Genomic DNA, 9,266 nt, shown 5'->3' with positions numbered 1-9,266 from the left:
ACAAAACTATAGTTTTTACGACGAGTATAGTAGCCCAAACGACACGTCGGTTTGTGGGAATGCAACGAGGAAAAGCGATTACTTTCGAGAGGAGACAATGCGGTGGTGGGGAATGCGGTAACGGGTGCTTGAGAAAAAATAATTATTTTGGTAGAGAACAAATGGTGGGGTCGGGTGATGACGATTCTGTTTATGTGTTGGCGCAATGTTGGGAGACGTTGAGCCCGAGTTCATGTCGGGCGTGTTTGGAGAATGCGTCGGTGGAGATATCGAAGTGTTTACCGTGGTCTGAGGGACGTGTGTTGAACACGGGGTGTTTTATGAGGTATTCGGATACGGATTTTTTTAATCATGTACCGATTTCAAGCGGCTCTAGTAATAAAGGTAACATTTAGGATTGTTTGTTATAAGTGTTTATTTGGTTATTATGTTTATTCGGTTCCAAACCGAACCAAACCCAAAACCAATAAAACCGAAATCCTATTTAGTTTCACCGAATAACCCATTTTTAATTTTTATTGACTATTTTTGGGTTTTGTACGTTAACTCGGTTTTTTAACCGTGACCAAACTGAATCTATTATTCAGTTACTCGGTTCAGTTAAACATTTTTCTTATTCGGTTTGGTTTTCAGTTACAACTGAATAAAAATCATAATTGAATAAATTGAAAACCGAACCGATGAACACCCCTTGAATTCATCAAACTATCTTTCCCAGTAACTGAAATTAACGAACCATTTTTTAAGGTAAACCGATCGGTTATATATATTTAAAAACGACGCAATTGGTTATAACTTATAAGTATGTTTTCAGTCATACCCGACCCGATCCATGTATCACTTAATAAAAAGAATTTATTTACATGTCAACTTGTTAGTTTTGCAATCTAATCATTTTTAAAATGTTAAAAACTTTAAATAACTATATCTCTAATGAAATTTTATTAATGTTTTTTTTTGCAGGGAGGATAATAGCTATAGTATTTTCTGTTGTTAGTTCTGTGGTGGTGTTAACAGTTGCTTTGTTGATTGTTTTGTACATCATGAACCGCAGATATGTAACGCAAAAGCGAAAAGGTATAGCCATATGGATCATGTTTAATATTTAGTTTGTGTTTAATTGTTTAGCGGCTTATTGTGTTTCGATACAACAATAAGTTGTTTTGAAACCGTTTAGGATTTGCTTATTTAAACTACTTATTTAGAAGAAACATATGTTGATGGACTTATAATAATGATTGCTTAAAAAATATTCAGGTTCTTATGATGCAGAGAAAATGGCAAAGATTCTTAACGATAGTAGCTTGAACTTCAAATACTCGACTGTTGAAAAAGCTACCGGATATTGGAACGAGTCCAATAAGTTAGGACAAGGAGGATTTGGGACGGTCTACAAGGTACTTCCTTTTAAAACAAATTGGGAGGACGGGACGGGTCCAGGGGTGGGAGGGCGACGTTCCCTGGCCCGTTCACCTAGGTAGGCCCGAAATTTTTTAAAAAGTTTAATATATATGTGTGCGCGTTACTTTTTCAGACCTATTGCCGATACTAAGTAGCAGCTAAAAATTTGTATGTGTGTATTATTAATGTTTAAAACCCAATTACCCAATTCATTTAAGCTCATTTTTATTATTAAAAAAAAATGAACGGCCCAAACCGTAACCCAATAAGCCCATCTAAAAAATTGATTGTTTAAATCCAATAAAAAAAAACACTTTTACTTAAGATCCAAAATTTTTCTTGCCCCCCAGCCCAAATTTTTTTTTAACAATTCTCAGGGACGGCCTGGGTAACATATAAAAACTGGCAATTTGGTACGCACCAAATCGAGTTGGGCTGACCCGATATGCTTTTTTCAGGGTGTTCTTTCAGATGGAGAGAGATTGCGGTCAAGAGGACTTTATTTCAACAACAAATTCCGAGCCGTTGACTTTTATAATGAAGTCAACATGATTAGCAGTGTTGAACACAAAAACCTTGTTAGGTTGTTAGGCTGCAGTTGTTCAGGACCCGAAAGCATACTTGTATATGAATATCTACCCAACATGAGCCTCGACCGCTTCATTTTTGGTAAGTTAGTTTTATAGTTTAAACCCGTTAATGATAGCGTTAAGTGTCAAACATGAAGATAATGATTTATGATATATTTTTAAAAAAAATTTGTAGACCAAATAAAAGGCAGGAAAATAATGTGGGAGAAGAGGTTTGATATTATTATTGGCGCAGCAGAAGGCCTAGTATACCTTCATGAAAATACCAAAACTCGGATTATTCATCGAGATATTAAGGCTTCTAATATCTTATTAGACTTGAGGTTTCGCCGAAAATAGCTGATTTTGGGTTGCCAGATCTTTTCAAGATGATAAAAGTCACATCGCACTGCCATTGCTGGAACACTGTAAGTACCTTATTTTAAAACATAGGCTTGTACGCGAACCGAACGTTTCAGTGAACTGTTCGGCGGAAGGTTTGTTCATGTTCGTTTATTTTTAATAAACAAACGAACATGAACAAATATTTTTGTTCATTTACTTAAACAAACAACATGGACACGTCTCATTCATTTATTTATGTTCGTGTTTTATGTTCATTCTTTACGTAACGTTATTGCTCGTTAATTTATGTGCTTTTTTAAGCTCGTTCATTTACGTATTCACTTAAATATTTTAGGCTCATTACAACATTAGTCTAGTTTTATGATTGCCAATTACAATTTGGTCTAATTTCAATAATTAGGCCTAACAGATTTATGTGCATGTTCACATTTACTTAGTGTTCGATCAATTATGTTCTTTCGTCTATGTTCAATTATGTTCGTTCGTATACGTTCGCGAACCACCCGTTATACTATTAATGAACGAACATAAACGTACACAAACACACCTCATTATCTCAATGAACGAACATAAACAAGAAAACCTCGTTCATTTAGTTGTTTGTGTCTGTAAGGCCCCGTTACCGGTAGCCCTACTTTCGTGTTGGATTTACTCATAAACACAGTTCTAAATATCAGAGTTAATTAAAACATTTACGCGGAATATAAAACTTTCATAAAACTTTACATAATTCATAACTTGTCTCAAAACATCCTTTGTCTTTCAACATTAAAGCATTAAATTAAAACATCATAAGTCTTCAGATGCCAGATTCTTGTTCAGTGCCATGTGTCTCCTCAAGCGAGCTGCCTCATCCTACTCACCTGCGTGCATACTAAAAGTCAGCTACGCTGAGTGAGTTCTAGTTAATCACATAATCATACAATACATTCTTACGCTTCATACTTAATCTCTTAACTTTCTTCATATACACCTAAGTGCTTTCACTTTCATTTTTACTTTCATACTTTATTTACATTCATAATCATACGTTCATTTTTACCTTCATGCTTTCCTTACATACATAATCATACTTTTTAAAGAGCCTTTCGCCCTATAACCTCACAGATATTATAAGGGTCTGGTCCCTAGTTTTCGAATATTAGAAGGGTTCGATTCCCTAACGTCACAGATATTATAAGGGTCTGGTCCCTATCATCACATATATTATAAGGGTCTGGTCCCTAGTTTTCGAATATTAGAAGGGTTCGATTCCCTAACATCACAGATATATAAGGGTCTGGTCCCTATCATCACAGATATTATAAGGGTCTGGTCCCTAGTTTTCGAATATTAAAAGGGTTCGATTCCTTAACATCACAGATATTATAAGGGTCTGGTCCCTATCATCACAGATATTATAAGGGTCTGGTCCCTAGTTTTCGAATATTAGAAGGGTTCGATTCCCTAACATCACAGATATTATAAGGGTCTGGTCCCTATCATCACAGATATTATAAGGGTCTGGTCCCTAGTTTTCGAATATTAGAAGGGTTCGATTCCCTCTTCGTTACCATACAACCATACATCATACCTCGAGTATTAGTAGGGCTCGGTACCCTTTTCGTAACCATACATTATCATTTCTTTCTTCTATTATCTCTATCATGTTCATACACATAAACATACATAACATACTTACCTTATACATAGCGTTACAACCTGACAGTACGTGCAATATCCGAAGATCGTTCACGTACTATCAAGCAATCATTCATACACTTCACATTATCCACATATGGCATACACTTATCTCTTAGGATAAGTGTATTAACAAACATATTGAGTATGCACACAGCCCCGAAAACGTAACACATAAATGGGGCTAGAAACTCACCTGAACACGGTTACGTTCTCCGTTGATCGTAATCCCTTTCTTCAGTTGTGCACGGCTGACTGTATAACAAGTATACATATCAATTTAACTATCACTACTTATAACATCTTTCTAGTCTTAATTACTACCCACAACGAACGGGGGTCAGGGGGCAGCGCCCCTAGCAGCGGGGTCTAGGGGCGGCAGCCCCTAGCAGGGTCCAAGGGGCAGAGCCCCTGGCTGGGGTCGAGCTGCCAGGTCAGCTTGGAAAAATTTTATTTCCATTAACTGTCTTAACACATTTTTCATTAGATTTTTAATTTATTTTCTAATCGAACTTGACTTTAGGCGAAGTTAACCTTAGGCGAACTTAGCTTTAGGCGAAGTTACCAGCTAGGCGAACTTAGCTTTACAGCGAAGTTGCCATCAGGCGAACTTGGCTTCAGGCGAAGTTGTCATCAGGCGAACTTGGCCTCAGGCGAAGTTACCAGTTAGGCGAACTTAACTTTACAGCGAAGTCGCCATCAGGCGAACTTGGCTTCAGGCGAAGTTGTCATCAGGCGAACTTGGCCTCAGGCGAAGTTACCAGTTAGGCGAACTTAACTTTACAGCGAAGTTGCCATCAGGCGAACTTAGCTTGCAGGCGAAGTTCATCAGGCGAACTTAGCTTGCAGGCGAAGTTCGTCACTTTGAAGGCGAAGTTGCCCAGGCAGCCGCTGTTTTAGTTTCTGATCGGCATTTCGAGCGATTTTAACACCCTTGCTATGGTTCAATATCACCCACTACGCTACCCCGACCATTTTTGGTCGTTTATACACTAAAAAGCTTGGATCTTTAAACTTCAAAGATCAAGAATCATACCTTTTTGGGCTTGTTTGGATCTCGTTTACTTGCTTATCACCACTAATCGCTCTCTCTCTCACTCGGGTCTGCCGGATCTGCCCTCGGTCCGGCGGCGAAGTTAGTGTGGTATGTGTGTGTTTTTGGAGTGTTAGGGAGTTTGGTGAAAAATGAAGATATTTTGAAATTTTGGGGGTATTTATATCCCTGAAATCCCATTCTCATTTAACCCCTCTCAATTAATCCAAGTCCAAGACCCCGCTCCTTACCCGATATTAATTAATTACGCGAAATCACTAAACATAACTTCTTTATTCATCATTAAAATTTTAGGATGTTACAGTGTCCGATCTTTTTTTAGTTAAAGTTAAATGAATGAATGAACGAACACGCACACGTACACTTTTATAGTATTATAGACTGCTAATTTAATTTTTTTTATTTTATATCACTAGTGGGTATATTGCACCAGAGTACCTAGCCCACGGCCAGTTAACCGAAAAGGCGGATGTCTATAGCTTTGGTGTTCTAATTCTTGAGGTGGTTACCGGCACGGAAAACAACAAAAGCAAAACTACAGAATATACCGACAGCTTACCGTCTACGGTAAGTTTTCAAGCTATATTATTTACAAATCATAGTTAAGTCAATAAGTTATTATTTCTTAAAACTTATGTGTTACTTATATATGGATAAACAGGCATGGAAGCATTTTAAGCTAGGTACAGTGGAGGAAATATTTGACCCGAACTTAATGATGCATATTTATCCCAATATTAATTTCCAAAAGGATGCTTTAAAAGTTGTACATGTAGGACTTCTTTGTACCCAAGAAGATCCATCTTTGAGACCGTCCATGTCAGCAATACTAAAAATGTTGGCAAAAAATGATGAAACCGTTACCTGCCCCCTCTAATCCTCCTTTTATAGACGAAAAAACTATGGAACTTAACCATATCACGAATAAGTTACTGAATCACTCGGACCGTGATGATTGTAGCTCGGTTGCTTCGGTTTCTCACAGCCATTTCTACCCTAGGTAACGCTAGTTAGTCGTCACAAGATATCATTTTTGAAAACATTTAAATCTTTGTTCATATAAAATGTGAGTGTGCGAGGTTGTGATTTATGTAACGGGTATTGAATACTGACCGCAGCTTTTGATCAGTTGTAACGCGTACGTATTATTTGCACATAATAAAATACAGTGTTTATTGTTAATGAATGAAGTAACATGCATATGCTGAAGTTTGAACAATGTTTTAGAAGCAGATTATTGTTTCAAATCTTTTGTATTGGAAACACTATTTGCCAACTTTTACAAAATCCGCATACAAATTATCATGTAGCGGCCAAGTTGGCCATAAGTCGTCACCTGTCACAATGGGTTTCGGGTCAAAATATGTATACTATATATAATGTATGAAAGAAGGGTAAATTAGAGAGATTTACAAATCAATCAATACATGGTACAACATTTAATGCATCTAGGATAAGAGCAAACTTGTCCACTAAAAGAATTATATATGGTTATTAAAAAATAGTTACAAGATTAACCTCTTCACTTTGCTTAACTTTTGTAAATTTTAAAAATAGTTACAAATATGATCCTTGTTCTTTCACTCATATGCGATTTTTATTTTCATTTTAACTCAACTTCCCTCATGATTTTTAAGCGTTAATAATTTTTTCATACGTTAATATTTTTTTTAAAGAAATTACACAATAAAAACGAGCATGTTTTTCTCTTTAATTTGAATATCATATTGTTATAGTTTTTTTTTCATTTAAAAAAATAACATTTTACGTATATGAGCGTTTGCGGTCTGGTTTTGATGGTTTTTAATTAAAAAAATGGGTCAAACCGTCAGTAAGCGGTTTTTTCGTCGAAATCCAAAACGAACCTTTGAAAATTGAACACGACCGGCCAAAAGTTAACTAAAAAATCAACGATGAAATTAAACCATGACCCGTTTGAACATTTTTCGGTTTCAAATCGAACAACGAACACCATAAACTTGTTACATGATGACAAATGTATGTGTTTTCCCGCTGCATCGCGCGGGTACCCGTCTTAGTGTTATATTACAAGTAAACATTTATTGAAGTAGTGATTATCTAAATGCATTTTAAAATATACTTCTTTTTTTAGGATTTAAAATTGTAAATGCGGTTATGCAGCATGTACCCAATGTTTTAAAATTAAAGTAAACAAAGAAAAAATATAAACAATCTTTTTTTTTTTACAACCAACAAAGAAAACATTTCATTCAAAAAAATACTAGCAAACGTCAGTCCACCCCTGCAGTGCGACATTAAAAAATATGGAAACAGTCGTTTCATGCTAAAACTTGGAATTTTTTAATTATGAAAAATATGAAGGCAATCTCTCTAACACAAAGGTAATCTTTTTATTTGTTTCGGTTTACGATCATTGAAAGTTATGGTGCAATGATCCTTCTTAACTAATGATATATACGACTGCGTGACATCGAGCCGTTCTGATACCTGCTCCATGTCTCCGTCTAGTTGTCTAACCCAATGTTGTTCACATTGTCGACACTCTAAACTTGAGCCACTCTGATCTTTTTATAGGTCGTTGCGATGATAGAAGTATTGATTATTATTAACCACATACCGTAGCCCATTATTGTCTACATGTTTGTGTTCTAGGCCCAGTCAGGAAGCCCAAATCATCAGCCTGTTACTGTCATTAGTTCCTCTCAAGTTTTTGTTTTCTTAAACCACCTACCCATAATCCATTTCTTGCATAAATTCCTTCTTGCAACGATATTGAGTTTTATTTAGAAAGTTGATTTTCTTGTGATTAGGCTATCGTACTCTCCAATAATATTATGAATTTCTTTTTTTCTATTTCATTTTATTTAATCCAAAGTACCCAAATATTGTTTACTCTTTTCATCCTATTTAATTCACCTCTAAGAAAATGTGATTTAAGCAGTTTCTTCATTCACACTTGTTTTAACAATTTAACTCGTCAACACGTCATTTTGAGTTGGTTCAGACATTTATAATTTCGACCCATCATCCCAAACTTCTTTTTATCATATGAGCCTTCCAAATGCTTCGACTATTCTCCATAGTCACTTTGTACCTATAAAAACAATAAAATCATTTTCACCCAAACAAGTGATGCATAAAATGATGAAATATGAATATGATAACGGTATTGGTGGGTTTAGGAGTGCTATAAGCGTGTCTAAAAATAGAAAAATACAACTAACATTTATACTATCGTTTTTTAAATAACTTGTATAAAAATGCCCTCATGTTCAAGACAAATATAGTCATTACTTTTGATATTTAAATAAAAGACACTGTTTTGAACATGAACGTGTCAAGTAACAACCAGAACACATAAAGTAATAACAAAAGAAATATTAATTAGTTATTAAACAAAACGTAAATTAACTTTCAAATGTATAATTTTTGTGTAATTTTTTGTGATAATTTAAATATTATAGTGTAATGACTAATTGAGTACCTTTTAATCAAGTGCAACTTTTAACTTGGAAAAACCATATTAAAGTTGTTCTAAGTGGATTTACACCTCATATATTATTATTTGCAACTTTATTTAATTAATAACACGTAATATCATTAAATAATTAACTATTGACGTCGTGGATGATGTCACAAACATCAAAACTTTATTTATTTATGCTCGTTGTTTTAATATATAAACGAACATGAACAAAGAATTTTGTTCGATTAACTAAATGAACGAATACAAACAGAAGTCATAGTTGTTCATATGTGTTGACGAACATTCAATAAGGTGTTTGTTTATGTTGTTAATGAACCAACACGAGCAAAAAAAAATTTGTTCGGGTAGGTATTCGCGAACTGTTCATTTGTTCGATAAAGTTTAACGAGTAAACATGAACAAGATCTTGCTCAGTTCGGTTACATCCAAAGATAGTATTTTTTTTCTACTGATGTGATATTAATTGATTTTCAACATTCAAAATTATCCATACTCAAATTAAGGTGGCACATGGTTGGAATATTATAAGTTTGTAAGAAAAAGAAGGATAGATAATGTATGACTTTTAAAAATGTTGATTGTTGAAGTTTATACTCAAGGTTTATGACCTTAGATCCAAACAATATTCTCTTACGGCTTTAAAAATGGATGACAATTAAGCTTGAAATGAGTTAAAAGAAAGTCAATGTATTGGCTTCACTTGTGGATCGAGTTGAAAAGACTACCA

The 9,266-nt window shown here is 34.9% G+C and overlaps 1 pseudogene; it reads left to right on the top strand.

The window, feature by feature from the left end:
- The first annotated feature begins 59 nt into the window (after nucleotides 1-59).
- Nucleotides 60-1,481, top strand: LOC143569518 (cysteine-rich receptor-like protein kinase 2 pseudogene; annotated as a pseudogene).
- Nucleotides 1,482-9,266: the final 7,785 nt, after the last annotated feature.

Source organism: Bidens hawaiensis, unplaced genomic scaffold (genome assembly GCF_021521415.1).
Source record: "Bidens hawaiensis isolate Kalapana, Puna unplaced genomic scaffold, B.hawaiensis_p1.1 tig00024513_1, whole genome shotgun sequence".
NCBI classification, from domain to species: Eukaryota; Viridiplantae; Streptophyta; class Magnoliopsida; order Asterales; family Asteraceae; genus Bidens; species Bidens hawaiensis.
This window is presented reverse-complemented; position numbering and strand designations above follow the sequence as displayed.